Consider the following 17,540-nt stretch of genomic DNA (forward strand, 5'->3'; position numbering starts at 1 on the left):
CCAGGGTTTCCTTCTCAAAGAAGTCCAGAGTCTAGTCTCAGGGGAGAGGGCAAATCTGTGCTGTGTGAGGTCTGAAGTGAGGTGTCCACTTCCCTGGTCGTGTCGGAACGCAGTGAAGAACTGCGTTTTCCTTGCTTGCCTCCCTGCCCCTGACTCTGTGTCAGAGACACAGTCAAGGCTATGGGGGATGGAGGAAGGAGTCGGAGGCAGGAGGAGATTGGGTACCAAGGCGAAGAAAGTAGTGTGAACCAGAGTTCAGGGAACGTCTAAACAGTTAAGAACCATGAAACGCCAGCCCAGGGTGATGGAGGAAAGACATTGGTTAATTATAATAAAGAAACTGCCTCGGCCCTCATAGGACAGAAAATTATGTAGGCGGAGTAGACAGAAGAGAATTCTGGGAGAAAGAAGCTGAGTCAGAGAGTCGCCATGATTCTCCCACTCCAGACAGACGCAGGTTAAGATCCTCCCTGGTAAGCCAGCTCGTGGGCTACACAGAATATTAGAAATGGGTTAGAACAATATATAAGAGCTAGCCAATAAGAAGCTGGAACTAGCCGGGCCAGGCAGTGTTTGAAAGAATACAGTTTCCGTGTAATTATTTTGGGGCATAAGCTAGCCATGCGGGCGGCCGGGTGCCGGGGACGCAGCCCTGCTGCCGCTCCTATTTCAACACCAGAGAAACCAGGACCGCAGATGTGGCTCTTGATTACAGCCCGGGGAAAACAACTTCCAAGTGGACGTAAGTAAAAGTGGGAGGTGGGGAAAGTGGGGGACGAAGACGTCTGCCAGGAAACCGGACGGCAAGCACTTTGGAGCACATCTGCCAGGTGATGCAAAAGATAGCAGAGCAGCTCCTAGGAAGACTCCCTCATTAGCATATCGTCATTTGATTGGAATAGTCTGTGGGAGACCCTGTCTATGTCTGCCCGAGATCTTGGGATCCAGGAGGGCAAGGCTTAGCTGAGACAAATGAGAGAGGACTAAGAAGCAGGCAGTGCTCCTTCCCCGGACATGCTTACTAAGAAGATAACTAGGTGGTGAGGCCCAGGAAGGAATCTGCTCGTGGTTTCCGGAATAGTCAGAAATGCAAGGGGAACGTTGATCTCTTATTGCCTTGGATACCTGTGTTTTGTCTGTCAACAGTTATTTGTAAATTTTGATTATAGTCTCAGAGTCATTTGTCCTGGACGCAGCCTTTGCTTAGGGCTAGAAACACAGCAGACATCATGCGCCCTTTCTGAGTTCAGACACTATCTGCAGTGTGGCCAGGTGTCTCTTGTCGCATTTCCAGTATGTGGGAATGGGAATTTTGAAGTAAGGAGATCCTGAGCATTCTCTCAGAGATGAACGAATGGCATGTTTTTTGTTCTTGTCAGGTTAGTGCAAACCACAGTTTGGTTTTGATGTATAATCAACAATGAGTATATTTGCTAAAATTACCAAGCATGTGTTTTCTTGACACTTTCATTTGTTTAAAATTAAGCTGGTCCTGGACTGGAGAGATGGCTCAGTGGTTAAGAGCACTGACTGCTCTTCCAGGGGTTCTAAGTTCAATTCCCAGCAACCACAAGGTGGCTCACAACCATCTACAATGAAATCTGGTGCCCTCTTTTGGCCTGTAGACATACATACAGGCAGGAAACTATAAATACATAATAAATAAAATCTTTTTAAAAAAAATTAAACTGAGCTTAACACTGATGTAGTAATATCCTTCACCTGAGAAATTAACTCTTTGCCTAGGTTAAAATAGGATACAAGCCGGGTTGCTGGGTTTTTTTTCCTGGTTAATTATAATCTAGTCTTTTGTAATAAGTACAGGCAATGCGTAGGAAAGTAGAGATATTATTACACTGTTACAAATTTTTTTATATTAAAAAGTATGCACATATATCTCAGAGATACTTATGTGTAGGTTTAGTACCAGGAAAGTAAGGAAAGTGTTTTGCATGCAGAGGAAGGGAAAGGTTAATGAAGATACATCTCATGTAGACATTCCTTTAAAAGATACAGACACACAAAGGAGTGTTGCATGAATAACTACTAAATCACTAAAAGAAGAAAAGAAAGCATCAAATTTTAACCAAATATCAAAGTTTATAAAAGTAAAAAAAAAAAAGAGGGAGGATTCAAGATTCAAGAAGACATAATGACAAATAAGGACAAAAGCAAGGATTTTAGTTTTCAGACAAACATGAAAGGCATGTAAAGCTGGAAGGAGCCACGACTCCACACAGACATGTGTTTAGATTACTGCTTATGTGTCATGGACGTGCACACCCGGAGGAATCTTGGTGATGTAAGTATAAGGCTTTGACTTCAATGGAAATTGGCTCGAGACACAATGAATAATCTACCATGATGACTCATATCTGCAACCCTATACTTGGAAGACTGAAGCAGAAGGGTCAGAGGTTAAAGTCAGCCTTGGTGATTGGCTATACAATGTTTGTGGTTAGACTGAGTTATAAGAGGCCCTGTATTAAATAGTTAAAAAAACAAACATACAGATAAAATGAATAAATAGAGAAGATCTATGGAGAATTTGGGTGTTGGTATCAATGGGATGAACTAAATAAATCTGAATGTTTTTATCTTACGAGCATAGGATGTGAATTTTTAAAGACAACTTTAAGGCAAACTGGGCATATTCTGATCCATAAATAAAATCTCAATAGTTTCCCCCAAAGCAGAAAAGTTCCAAGCACAATGCATACAATCTGACCACAGGTAATAGCATTAGGAATTTAATCATAATAGTTAACTAAAAATAAACCTAACCACTTACAAATTTGAAAGAAAACTGTTATGTAAATGGACGCACAGAGGAAATGAAGACTTCTTTGACAGGCTAGTTATTAATGACAGTGAAAATTCCATACTACCCAGCTTCTAGGGACACATTTTCACTTGGGCCAGAAGAAAATCAGGAATGTTTCCCTCATTGCTATAATTTACTGCTCTTAACATGCTTTTCATCAAATGGAAAATAGAAGTAAATAAATCTGGAAATCAGGAGATGTGCCCAAGAGTCTTTACTAAACTTTTACAGGGCTGAGAGATGGATCAAAGATTAAAATGCTGGCCACGCAAATGCAGACTCCTGAGTTCAGATCCCTAGCCTATGTAACTGCCTGATGGCCAGGGCAACCTGCCTTTAATTCAGGTCATCAGAAGTGGAGACAAGGGAACCCCAGGGTAAGCTAGATTAACTAACCATATGGGTGAGCTTTAGGTCCAACTGAGAGACCCTGCCTCAAAGAATAAGAAAGTAGAGAGCAATTGAGGGGCCCCTAATTGTAAAACTACACCGGTTCCGTTCCACGCTCTACTCACTATGTGTTATGAGAACTAGGCTGAAAATTTAAAAACATACAAACACAGACAGAGACAGACAGACGGGGCAAGGGGGACGTCCTTGAAGCAAGAATGCCAATAATGTCTACTTTATTGTGCTCAGGGGCAGCTTATATAGGGCTCTGGCCAAGCCCCAGCTCTCGGGACCTTTCAGCTGCAGACTCATCAGAACCCACGCCCCTGCCATCAGGGTCTCAAGCTCAGAGCAGCTGCAGGCTCCTCAGACCAGAGGAAAACAAGTTGTTTACAGGAAATTCAGGGTCTGGTGGTCTGCAGTCCTCAAGACCTAACATCAGCCTCCAACTTCCAGATACACACATGTACACATGTGCATACATGCATGCACACTTGTAGGAAATTTTATTCTATGACATAGTACAGTAGTGTGAACATTCAGTAGGAGCAAAGGTATCTCTAAGCTGTGAGCAATGGGCACTAATACTTATTCTATCTTAACCTCTCTGAGTACTTTTTAAAAGTTGATTAGCAAGCCACAAGTATACATTATTGTTCACTATGGGTCATGACCCGTGTTGAAACAATGTTAATGATGGCACTGTCTTATCCAGAGGATACCAGGCCTCTATACCAGAAACCACAGAGAGCATAGAAACTCACACACAAAACTGATCAACAACGTATATCAGATTATGTTGCCTAGTGATGATGCAGTCACCTTAGTTTGTGTTAATACACTGTATGATGTCCACACAATGAGATTGCCTAATTCCTTGAGATGTATTCTGTCTTCGGACGTCCTGTAGATAGATTAGATAGATAAAAGATAGATGGCAAATCGATTGATTTTTAGCTCACACATGCTGTGTATATTAAAACTCAATCATCGTGTCTTCTGCAGTTTCTATTTTCACGTCGCAGTTGAGAAGTAGCTCAAAGCATGGGAAGGAGTGCTCCATGGAGCACGCATCTCAGAGTGGAGTCTTCGGCCACTTCCATCCACTGCGAGAAAGGTTACAAAGCAGCATACTCTGACCATGTCTAGGACAGTCCTGCCCGTTGTAACAAAGCCACTGCTAGGAACACATTGCAAGCATACCAAGTCAGAAAGCCCGAAAGCGCATTTGCGCCTAACAAAAGAGGGGAAATAAACGCAATACAATGGCCGCAGGAACGCGTGGTCGTGGCTGCTTGGATAAACTATTTTTGGAGTGATCCAAACTGAAATCACCTGGAACGTCCCTCCCGCGGCCCATCTTTGACTCTAGGAGGAAAGCTTACAGCAGCTGCTTCTTCAGGAGGGGATGGTCATGTGACCCAGCCCTGACCCCAGGGTCTACTGAGGAGCAGGAGGTGGGAAGCTTTGCTTCCATAGGAAAGATAAAGAGGCATTGTGGGGCTCTCTCCCTCCTTTGGCACAGGATGTAGGTTGCGAAGATAGAATCCCGGACTCAAGGCAGCCATCTTGAAAAGAATGAGACAAGAAGCGGGAAGATTCCAAAGTCAATATCTTAAAGCAAAGCAAAGAGTCCCAGGGTATGCGCTCTGAAAACCGCACTGATAAGCATCAGAGCCATGTGCCGTTCTTCTCACGTGGTCCAAACACGTCCCTTTGTTGCCGACTCTTAGCCTGTTTTCCATTAGTCATAACAGACATCTCCTAATTTGCGATATAAAGGGGCTCTAGATATCCTAAATATTTTCATATGGCTCATTCAAGTCGGCCTCGCTTTTATAAAACAAGTGTCTGTTGTGTTTGTCGGAAGGAGCCAAAAGCTGATGTTTTAGCGATAACTTTCCAACTTCTTCCTAATATACCAATCAGGACACAAAAGCTCCATTATGCGACGGCTTTATTTACCCATCTACAGCTGCTGGACCCTCACTTATTGCCAGCTTTTAAATGGTATGGATTATGCAGACATAAATATTTTCACATATGCCTTTTGGTTCATTTAGGGGCGCGTTCCTGTTGGGATGTGTCATGAACAGAACTGTTAGGACTGGACATTACATACAGTTAAAAAGCTGTGGCTCTGCTCCCATCGGCATTTCCTGGGATGTCATTGTCCCCCCCCCCCCTTTTTTTTTTTTTTGAGACAGGGTTTCTCTGTGTAGCTTTGAAGCCTGTCCTGGAACTAGCTCTGTAGACCAGGCTGGTCTCGAACTCACAGAGATCCACCTGCCTCTACCTTCCGAGCGCTGGGATTAAAGGCGTGTGCCACCACCACCCGGCTCATTGTTCTACTCTTATCAACATTTGGATTTGCGATTTCTTTTTTAAAACATCCATTTTATTTTTCCATTTTAGTGTGTGTAGTTAACCAGGAGTAAATTCTGTCAAAGTTTTGCGTGGACTCTCCCCTCCCTCCCCTCACAGCAACCACAGCCTCGTGAGCCCCTCTGAAGTCAAGTTTGTCTGCGGCACGTGAAGCTGGGGCCTAGCGAACGGCCCATAGTCGCTGTCCGAAGCGGTGACGACGGGCAAATATTCCTGGCTGAAAGAGCAAAGTAAAATGAGGAATTTCGGAAAGAAAGAGGGTTTAGAATCTATCCTGGAGGTGTTGGCTTTGTTTGGGAAGCTCGCCTCTCCCAGCCAGAGCCCACACCACCAGCAGGGACTAGAGGGTCCAGGGGTGCTGAAAACCGCTTTGGACTTTCAGTGCCTTACTTGCTAAAGGGCAGGAAATCAGGGTAGATCTAGCACAGCAGCGGCACTAGCAGGTGCCGTGTTGAAACCCCTGTTCAAGCGCTGGACACTTGGCACTTGGTGCTCAGCACTCCACGCTCGGCAGCATCTGCCCTGGTGCTCAAGGGAGCATCAGAGAGGTGACTTTGTCAACAGGGCTCTGCCTCATCTGTGACTCTGCAGCCCGAGACCCATTGTGAATCTCATTCTTGGAAAACCCAGAGCAAGTGTTGCTTGAACTACGCATTGCAACCTGCCCAACAGCGTACTGCTAGACTGAATGAGGAAACCGAATCCCAGTGCCGGATGCAGTGAGCTGAATCTGAGCCGAGACCAAATCTGCCCAGGACTCTAACACAGGCTCCAACTGCATTCCCAACAACAGGAAGTACCCAGCACTGGAAACCAAGCTTCTGACAAGCCCAGTGTGGCGCATGCCTTTAATCCCAGCACTAAGACTTAACTCCAGATGTGAAAGTCCAAATGCAAAAACACAGGGAACGTGAATAACTGAGCAACATGTCTCCTCCAAAATTGCCAACTCCATAGTAATGGCCACCCAAGAACAGTGATGCACAATTCTAGGCAAGAATTCCAAAGGATGCTTATAATAATTACTTATAATAATGTCAGAGACGTGAAAGAGGACACAAATGAACTCCTGAATGAATTCTAAGAGCATATACAAACATCTAAAAAAAAAAACAAGTCAACACAGGATATGAAAATGGAATTCAATTAAGAGAGAAATACTGAAGAAAAACCAAATTGAAATGGTGTAAATAAATTCCATTGAAAAATTTCTATAAGTAAATAAAAAGTTTAGTAGAAAGATTAATAATAGAACAGATTATGGGGAAGACCAAATACCAGGGCTTGAAGACAAGGGAAAGGGATTATCTTTTATCAGTAACAAAAATAATTAATAAAAGCATGCTTTAAGCCAGGAGGTGGTGGTACACTCCTTTTTAAGCCCAGCACTCAGGACGAAGAGGCAGGCAGGTGGAATTCTGTGAGTTCAAGGCCAGACTGGTCTACAAAGCAAATTCCAGGACAGCCAGGACTGTCATACAGAGAAACCCTGTCTCGAAAAACCAAGAAACAAATGAACAAAACACAACAATAACAACAACAACAACAACCAAACAAAAAACCACCATCAACAACAAAAAACACATGCTTTAAAAAACACAAAATATATGGGACACCATGAGAAGACCAGATCTATGAATCATGAGGCCAGCAGGAGGGAATGCTTTCATGCTAAAGTGACATAAAACATCTCAATAAAACCACAGCATAAAATTTTCCAACTAAGGGAAGAGATGCTCAAGTACTAGAGGCTTTAAGCACAAGTGCATAAGATCAGAAAAGGAAACTCCATGCCATATAGTTAGAACATAAAATGAACAAAATAAAGGAAATACATTGAGCACTGCGGGAGAGAAACATCCAGGTCTCATATGAAGTCAGACTCACCAGAATAACAGCTGATTCTGCATCAGAAACTTTCAAAAGTTTCCGGAAAAACTTAGAACATGTTTCAAGCTCTGAAAGACAACCCATGCCAACTCATACTATTATATCCGCTAAAGCTCTTTGTCATAACTGAAGGGGAAAGAAAAACTTTCCATGATTAGAAACAGGCTGAAGAATTTATGACTACAAAGCTGGCTTCAGAGAAGACATTAGAAAGAATCCTTTAGACTAAAGAGAAAGGTACACGTACCCATGAAGCTACAGAAAAAGATAAACCATGTTGGGGCAGTAGTGAAGCAAATGAGGAACAGGAAAACATAAAAAAAAAAAAAACCCACAAAAACCAAAAACAAAAACTAATGTACATGTGTCAATAGTACATTAGTATTGACATATGTTGATGTATTGACATATGTTGATGTTAATATCAACTCCCCAGTCAGGGGCACAGACTGGATAGAAGAAACAAGACTCATCAATATGCGGACTCTGATATGAAAGACGGATGCTAACTTACTATGAAAAGATGCAAAAATGTTTTCAAACAAATGGAGAAGCTCCCTCAAGGCCACCCCGAAAGGTGTTTATTGTTCTAATGTTTGACAAAATAAACTTCAATCCAAAATTCGTCAGGAGAACTAAAGATCATTGCATGCTTATTAAGAGACCAAAACAGGAAGAGGACATTAAAATTCTAAGCATCAACACACCAAACATGGATGCATTCAATTTCCTAAAGCAAACAGTACTAGACATGAAGTCACAGGTTGACCCTAACAAAATATCAAAGGGCAGTTTTAATAACACTCTCCAAATTAAAACAGAGAGACATTGGAGTTAAATGATATCATAGATTGGGTGAACCTAGTAGACATCTACAGAACTTTCCGTGCAAACCCTGCAGAATGCACGCTCATCTCAGCAGTTGGTGGTATTTCTTTGAAATAAATGCTATAATAGAACACAAAACAAGTCTTAAAGATACAGAAGAAATGAAATATTTTTTTTCTGTCTGACCACAATGGAATAAGTCTATAAACCATCAGCAAGAGAACTTACAGAAGATACACAAATTAATGGAGACCAAGCAACACACTGTTAAATGATAATTTGTTTGGTGAAGAAAATCAAGAAGAAAAAATTTTAAATCCTAGAATAGAATGAAAATGGAAGCAACATACCAGGACCTGTGGGACACTGGGAAAGCAGTCTTAGGAGGGCAGTTAACAGCTACACGTGCCTACGCTTAAAAACTCATAGAAACGACACACGTTGGGGCCTTAGAAACACGGAAACAAGCCAAAGCAAGAGCAGAAGGTCAAAAATAAGAGCAGGGCAGAAAAGAACAGGATTAGAAACAAAAATAAACAACAGAATGAATGGGAGGAAAGAGTTGGTTCTTTGAAAAGATAAGATTTGGACAAACTCCTGGCCAATCTCTCTCTCTCTCTCTCTCTCTCTCTCTCTCTCTCTCTCTCTCTCTCTCTCTCTGTGACTTAAAGTGGAAATCAAATTGCCTGTAGACAGAAGGTACTAATAGAGGATGAGGGGTGAGAAAATGGGGGTAAGATATCTGAGGGGGAAGTTGCCTAATGCATAATATATATATATGAAAAAATTCATTTTTAAAAATCAAAACTATTTCCAAAATAAAACAAAAAAAAGCTTAGTATAAAGTAAAAAGATGAGATGAATTCTAAATGTACAGATCAATGAATGCTTACAAAGTGGGTGAGCCAAGTATCCAAAACTCACATTAGGAAGCAGAATGCTGCTGTCTTATTTCTACGGGCACCTTCTCACACACCTCTCCAGTCCCTCGTCTCTAAAGTTTGAATTCTGTTCTGTCGGGGAACACCAGCCTTACCTACCTCCAAACTTAATATAATGTAAGGTTTCAAATTAGTTAGATGCTTAAGGCATTCGTAGTAGAGTTATAGGTAATATAGTCTCTGGTATGTTTGTAGTAAGCACTTGGCATGTGACTGTCCTGTACCCATCACACACTGGTTGTCTCTCCTTTCTTGGTTTCTATTGAGTTAGTTCGTATTATCACTATATCCTTCTCCTTCTTCTATTAGCTCGCTATTTATAAATTCCTTGCAGAGCCCAGAGGAAGATGGAAAATAAAATATTTGCCTATTAACATTTGCTGTAAGCTTTCATTTCTTTAACTTCACAAACGATGTGAAGATAGACGAATTTTAAAAATTAGAACCTCTACCTTCTATTTCCAAGTATCTAAACCCTACACAGGCTTTTAATTCAGAGATTATAATAATACTGTTAATTTGTGTTTACTCCCCATTCTGGTGTTCTTCCTTGCTTCCAACATCTCTTTTCTTCCATCACCTCCTTCCTAGGGAATTTAATATCCCTGTCCTTTAGACATGCTGGCAGGAAATTCCATCTTTAATTTTAAACTTCATTCTGTGTATGTGTTTGCATGTGAGCATGCTGTAACATGTGTGTGGAGGTCAGAAGACAGCCTACAGGAGTCAGTTTTCTTCCATCACGTGGGTTCGGGGGACTGAGCTCGAGCATCAGGTTTGGTGGCAAGCACCTTTACCTTCCGAGCCCTTTCTCCAGCCTGAATTCTCTCGGGTTTTGACTTGGCATCTCTATTGTAGCTTCACTTTGGAAGGGTATTTCAAGAGGGTATGGAGTTTTAGGTTGATGATTGCTCCCTTTTATCCTCTTGTGCCCACACCGCGCCCCCGTGTCTGCGCGCTGCGCGCTGGCACCCAGTTCGTGAGCTTCGGGCAAGGGGGCTGGAGGTTAAAATACACAGACACACACAGACAGAGAGACAGTGACATGGGTCATCCTTGAATTCCCCAAGAATGCCCCCCCTTATTGTGTTCAGGGGCAGATTATATAGAGATAGCCACGGCCCAGCCAAACCCACCAGAAACCACTCTCCTGCCATCAGGAACTCCTGAAGGTCTCGTGCTCAGAGCAGCTGTAGGCACTTAAATCAGGGGAAAACAAGTTGTTTACAAGAAATTCAGGATCTGGCGGCTCACTGCTCCCAACACTTTTGAGGCTACCATCCCACTCTCTCCCTGAATCCCAGCCCTTATGCTTCGGTGCTGGCTGTTGCTCCTACTGTTGTCCTTTGAACAAGGTTCTCTGGCCAATGCTAAGTGTTCCTCATTCTCTTTAGTTTTCAACAGTTCTGAAGTTCATTTAGCATTGAAGCACATCGTAGTACAGCACTCACTGTGTGTATATGAATCGAATCCAGGGCTTTCCTGGATCTCAGTGCTTTCCCCTGCCCTGTGGTTCTTTGTTTGTATTTTGTTTTTGAAACAGGATCTGGCCAAGTTGTCCAGGCTGGGCCTCAAACACCCTGTGTTGCCTGTGATGGCTAGTTTTAATTATCAGCTTATTATAACTCAGAATCATCTGGGAAGTGTCTTTAATGAGGAATTATTTGAATCGATTTGGTTTTGGCGCATGCATACCTGTGAGAATTGAGGGGGCATGGAACACCCGAATATGGGTGGCACCATTTTATGATCTGGGCCCTGAGCTATTCAAGAGTGGGGAAGGTAAGCATGCTTGTATTCTTTCTCTAATCTTGACTGTGGGTGGACTTGCTGCGTTGAGTTCCTCCCTTGACCTCCTCTCATAGATGGACTATAGTGGAATCGTATGCTTCTGGTTGTGGCGGTTTATCATAGAAACAGAAATGAAACTACAACATAGCCCAAACAGTGATCCTCCTGCCTCAGCTTCTGGAGCAGGCAGGATGACAGTCAGAGCCTTCTGCAGTATGTGTTTGGGGTCACTTGTTAGTTTAAATTTTTTCTTAATCATTTTTTTTCTTCAAATATCACTTCTTTCCCATTCTGTTCCTCCTTTCCTTCATGTCACCACCATACCTCATGTGTCCTTTACATTGCCTTCTTTCTTTCGCCCTTTTGCCTCTCCACGTTTGACTTGGATGATTGCCTTCAGTCCTTTTAGAAAGATTCTAGCTGACTAGTGAACTTCCATTTTGTTCTTTTTACATGGCTCTTTTGAAGTGCAGAACTGATGTCTGGGTTGCTTGCGAAGCTGAGTCTGTTGTCTAGTACATTCGTCTTCACTTGGGAATGGTGGTCAAGACTTATTTTCTTATTTTTTTATTGGATGTTGCACGCTGTGTATGAAAACTTACAGATATATGATGCTCTGTATGTTATGTTCTTATGGAAAGCAGACACTATTACTTATTTCAGTTGACAATTCAATTAAGTTTTTCTTAAATAACTTAAAAAACAAGAGTAGCAACAACTTATTTTTTCATTTACTTTCCAAACGCACTAACATATGAGCCGTGTTTGGTACTGGAAGTTTCTATGAACAGTCAGGATAGTACAATGTACCTTAGCAAGGTTCTGGGTGAGGGGTATTCTTTCTTATGTAAAGTAAGAAAAAGGCATACACCAGTCAGAGTAATTTTAATACCAAATATTAAACTTGGGGGAGTCTATGAAATATTCCATCAAAATTAATCTTGGTCTCAGAGATGCTTGGGAACCCAGTCTGAAGATCTCTGAACTAGGAAAGAAAGTCACAGTACCAAAGTGCAGTGTCCAGAAAACAATAGGACATGAAGGGGAGTTGGGGGCTGCTGATGAGAAATGGCTTATGACTGACAGTCCACCTTGAGGTCATTCACAACCCAAGTTCTGAAAGTGTGTGTGGGGGAGAGAGAGAGAGAGAGAGAGAGAGAGAGAGAGAGAGAGAGAGAGAGAGAGAGAGAGAGAGAGAGAGAACCACCATCGCCATAGGGCCAATGGAGTACATCATTCCTGTCAGTGATCCAGACAATGGAGCAAGAAGTCCTATCCCAATTGAGAGATGTTCTGATTGCAAGTCCTGAAGGTGCCATCCATTTGGGTGAAAGTTATATCCCTCCACATGCCTCACAGAATGAACTGGATAAGTAGCCAACTAAATACATCTGGGGCAAGTAAATCCTTCTTCTTCTCTGTCAGTCCACCATGGGGTCTTTCCTGTGTGAACTCTCAAAGGGAAAAACCTTGCACCTTATTGGGAATGCTAAAAACCACCAATGAGAAAGCCGGTGAGAAAGACAATGGCAGCGTAAAGGAACGTGGTGGAAACAGAATCGGTAGTTTCAGAGAGAGCGGAGTTAATTACTCCTAGGTGGATTTGTGTGGGCGCTTTGTTTTGCTTTCTTTGGTCTTTGTCTGATAGGAATCAGCAGACTGGAAGTGGGTGTTGTGTGGCCAGCTCCCTAATCAGGAGTCTGTGGACTGCTGGATCGGCCACAGGCTCATTCTGATCTGTGAGTGTGGGCGAGCATTTCCCAACTTCCGGACTGCTAACTCCGAGCCTGCCTTGTAGTTTCTCAGAGAACGACAAATTGGGTCCACTGAGGTCACTCAAGTGTATCTGGGGGAAAGTGTGAAGCTTTAGACTGTTGCCTCAGGGGTCTGCAGGGAAGGTCATGGCCAAGGCACGGTCTGGAAGTCAGGTTTAGTTTACGTGATAATCGTGAGGGAGGGCGTGGTTTCTCCTTTATTCCATCTTCTTTCTTCATTATTACTGCTGAGTTTGCAAGGGAATTGCCCTCAATTAAGGTACACTCATCTCGACCTACTCTTGTTCTTATTAGAGCCTGGCTTCTTGCTTAGTAGTGGTACTTTGTGCTGTTTCTGATGACCCTACTAATTGTCCTGATAAGAAACAAGTTAGAAGGAACAATTACCAAAGGCCACCCCTATGTTTGTGAACTCTTGTGTTAATATTTTAAGGCGGTTTTTCTCATCTTTCCTCTATCAGAAGATTATTTTAATATACTTTTTTTTTTTTAACAGCAAGACCTCATTGCCCTAAATAAGCTATCAAAACAAATACGCAAATCCATCGTGGGCAACGCATCACGTAGATACAGGGTCCTTGTCGGAGGAACCATTTCAAAGCAATACCCAACAGGCTTCCATCGAACCCTGTTCTTTCATAGCTGTGAAGCCAAACCCTCAGACTGAAGTGAATGTTCCAACACCTCTGTGCAGGCTAGCCATCTGACCTCCTGGTTCCGGTGCTTTCCCGTCGAGCACATTGTTTTTGTCAATGTGCCTCGCTTCCTAGCAACTCTCTCCAAGGACCACCAACCCTAGCCCATAAACATCACCTTTCTCCCAGCCTCCTAGAGCACAGGTCTCGCCTTCCAAGTGGAGTTCCTGCGTGCCAACTTTGACACATCTTGTAACAATAACTCCTGTGAGCTGCATTTTATGTGATGTGACACAGGTGTGCAACCTGTTGAATGCAGGTCTCAAGAGAGCTTATTAAAGCGGCTAAGCCAATTAACTCTCGGAGAAACACGCAACCTTTTCCAGGAAAATACATCTGAGGTACAGGAGCTTGTGGGAACAAGTCTTTGGAGGGAAACGTGGCCTTTGATCTCAGAGACCCTTTCCCCAGGGTTTGGCCTGGCCCCAGAAGACCAGAAGAACTATCGTAGGCTTCTTCTGATGGCTGGGGGAAAGAAGCTGGCTGTGCCATGGATGACTGGCCTTGTGTACAAAGAGAGCAAGTTAGGAGCAGCTGAGGAGCATCTCCTCTGTGACACTTGAGTCCAGAAGTTTGGCAGAAAGCGACCAACTGGGGATAAAAGCAGGAAGCCGGGAGAGAGGGAAAGCAGGCTCCCCAGGGCCAAGGCTCTGTTACGATCCCAGAGTTAGCGTTAGATGAGGAAAACAGTCTGGCTGGAGAAAAAATGATACCGGTAGCCCATGGTGGGCCAGGAATTAGGACAGGACCAGCACAGGGCTCCCTGGACTGGCCCCTTCCCAAAGGTCTGCCATTATTTGTTCAACACCAATAAAGAATATGTTACAGGTCCAGGCAGGGGCCAGACCATGCAGAATGGATTCAGGTCCCCAAGACTCTGTCCCCTTGTCTGAGGACTAATCTGATATAAGAAGTACCAACTTTGAGCCTCCTTCTTTATTATGCTAGGAGCCCTTCTGAATTGGCCATTCCCTGTCGAACATTTGGTAGCTGAGCAAGTAAAACTGGAAGACAGGCTGATGTGAGGCCCTTACCAGGCTTGGCTGGAGCTCAAGTACCAGTCCACGACAAATTGCATAGGGTTTGGAGTCAGAGAGGAGGGATGGTGGCTCAATTGGCTTGCTTCCTGGTTGTATGTTCTCTGAGTGTGGATTTTCTCAGGTATTCCCTGAGCTAGGGAGCATGGACCAGGAGACATTTCCCTAGAATCCTTTACAGCGACCTCCCCCCACCCCCCCAGGAAGAGGAATCATTACTGGAGCAGACCAAGGAGCCTAATGCTCACAGTAGTCCAATGCCTTTTCTCGGGTACCAATGGAGATGAGCCGCCACATAACATCAGCATCCGCTCTGAGCCAGAAGAAATCAAGGTGCGAATGAACCTCGAACTCACAAATTCACAAGCTGGCAGAATGCCTGGAAGCCAGGCATAAGCTGGGAAGAAACTATTGAGCTCTATGGATGACACCTGGTCTTGCAGCGCAGCTTCCTTCCTTGATCAATCTCAAAGCCCGTGATTCCCTTACTAGCTCCTCCTTCAGCTTAGACCAGCACAAGGGCACAGTGATTGGATACTGTATGGCCCCGGGACACTGCAGCAGCGTCCTGACTGGAAATCTCCTGGTCAGGTTAGGTGTGAGCAAAAGGTGCTGGAGTAGCCAAGAGGAGGTTCTGTGAGTGCCAGGTTGCTCCGAACTTGGAATCTGGATTCACAGGGCATCAGCAAAAGGCAGTTAAGCCTAACGGTGAGCCTACAGCATCTCAGAGGCTGTCACAAAATGACGACAGCAACAGGGCCCTGGGAAAACATCTCCCTCTTTGGGTTTGTGGTCACCCAAAGCCTTGTTTTGACTTACTTGACTCCTAACCTATACTCCATTTCTCTGCTTCTTCATCTTCATTTCTATCTTCTCTTCCTTCGCTTTACTATTCTCTTTCTTTATTCCTTTCCTTCCTCTCCAGCTTCTTCCATTCTCCCGCCTTGTTTTCTTCAACATGAAAACAAAGGTCTCATGTTGTTTTCCATTCCTCTTGAGGCATTCAGTTTATTTCAGACAAAGGTGGTCACACAAGGCTTCAGAGATGTATAGCAGCTCTGTGGTTGGTCTGCCCTGAGTGGGCCATGCTGTGGAGTGGTTACTTTTTGCATGCCTGGCGATATTATCAGACTCCAAGCTGCTTGGTGGCAGGGCTATACCACAGTCAGTCTGTATTCCATACATCGGGAACACAGATCACATAAGAAAGCGGCCATGGGATAAGTACATTAATGAATACTATACCCAAAAGATTCCAGATTTCCTTTTAGAGATATGTGTTTACCAAGTCACTCCAAGCTCCCCCTGAATTTCCAACTCGCAAGCCCCTAAGGCATAAGTGTGACAACTGAGGGCAGTGAATACAGATGCAAGACCTTTGGTAGATGCCCTCCAGTGTGTGGAGGCATTCCTCACTTTAGGTCCCTAGAGGCCAAGTGAATCACTTGAGAATATACAGAGTGATATATAGTTTAATTTAAATCAATTTAGAGAAAAACAATTTGACTGAAAATAATTTGATCAATACGCAAATTAGATCAGATCAGCTTCATGTACAATTATCCCCCGGTTTCCACAGGAGGTAAGTTCCAGCTCCCTTTAGGATAGTGCTGTAGAATATTATTCTAACCAGGCAAAGATGTGCTACATTTGTTTTTGCTGTAGAATATTACTTGAACTGCATAACGGTGTGTTGTGCTACATTTGTTTATTGATATAAGGCTGTGTATTTAATTATGGAAAGATGTTCTGTGTTTGTTTTACCTTGCCTGCCTAAGGCACCTGATTGGTCTAATAAAAAGCGGAATGGCCAATAGCTAGTCAGAGAATGGACAGATGGGGTTGGCATGCAGAGAAAATAAATAGGGGAACTCTAGACTCAAAAGAGAAGAGTGAGCACCCAGCATAAGAAGCCAGGCAGACATAGAAAAGCAACGAAATAAGATACACAGAAGTAAGAAAGGCAAAAAGCCCTGAGGCAAAGCAGAGATGAAGAGAAACAGGTTAAGGTATAAGAGCTAGCAGAAATACAGCTAAGCTAGGCCAAGCATTGGAAACTAATAAGAAGTCTCTGTCTGTGTCGTGATTTGGGAGCTGGTTGGCGGGCCACAAGAAAAGGCCTGGTACAGGATAGCACAATTCTTGCTTAGGTCCCTAGCAAAAAATGGTGAGTTCCTCACCTTTAACCTATATTCACCTTCCCGCATGCCTGACGTCATCTATATAGTGCCCAGTACAGAGTAAATGGACAAGTTACTGGGGTGACTAAGGATATTGAAAAATGTTTAGGATATGTAGAAATTAGTTGGAACAACTGTAATAGCTTTTTAAATATAAGCTCAAAACATTATTTTTAAAAGAAAATATTGACAAGTAAAAAAACATATGAATCTTCATAATTTGACCTGATGGCAACTGTTGTTTTTCATGTGTGTATACACACATATACGTACATATACACATGTATATATGTGTGTTATATGTATATTCCATATACATATATGTGTGTGTATATTTCATGTATACACATATATCCATATCCTTTAAATATATGTGTTTCTCATATGTATAGTTTCTCTCTATATATATTTCTACATCTCTTTTATATAAAAGTATATCACTGTTTTCTATCCATAAACAGAACAATTCTCTTTGTAGCATTTGATAATTAATTTACATATTATACTTATGTATATGGTAATACATTCCAGTAAGCTCCCTATGGTGTCCAAGACTGTGAGCCTCTTGCCAAATATGCGTCCTCTTTGACCCAGACAAACAGATTTCTCGGCTTCCTGGAAGTTGATGTGGCCACGTGATAAAGTTCTAGCCAACTGGACAAGAGCAGAAATGAAACAAATCGAGTCCCAGTCACAGGAACGTCCACATGGGATGGTTGTGCTCATTCCTAAGTGTGAGCGTGAAAGTCCTGTGTGGGTGACGGGGAGGTGACAAGACAGGAGGAGCCTGGGTGATGCCTGCAT

General features: G+C 43.1%; 1 protein-coding gene across 1 annotated transcript in view; it reads right to left on the reverse strand.

Moving 5' to 3' along the window:
* Positions 1 to 17,540, reverse strand: part of Enpp6 (ectonucleotide pyrophosphatase/phosphodiesterase 6) — a 95,020-nt gene that overhangs the window by 32,267 nt on the left and 45,213 nt on the right. The window lies entirely within an intron of this gene.

Source organism: Alexandromys fortis, unplaced genomic scaffold (genome assembly GCF_014885135.2).
Source record: "Alexandromys fortis isolate MF-2015 unplaced genomic scaffold, M_Fortis_MF-2015_v1.1 scaffold_32, whole genome shotgun sequence".
NCBI classification, from domain to species: domain Eukaryota; kingdom Metazoa; phylum Chordata; class Mammalia; order Rodentia; family Cricetidae; genus Alexandromys; species Alexandromys fortis.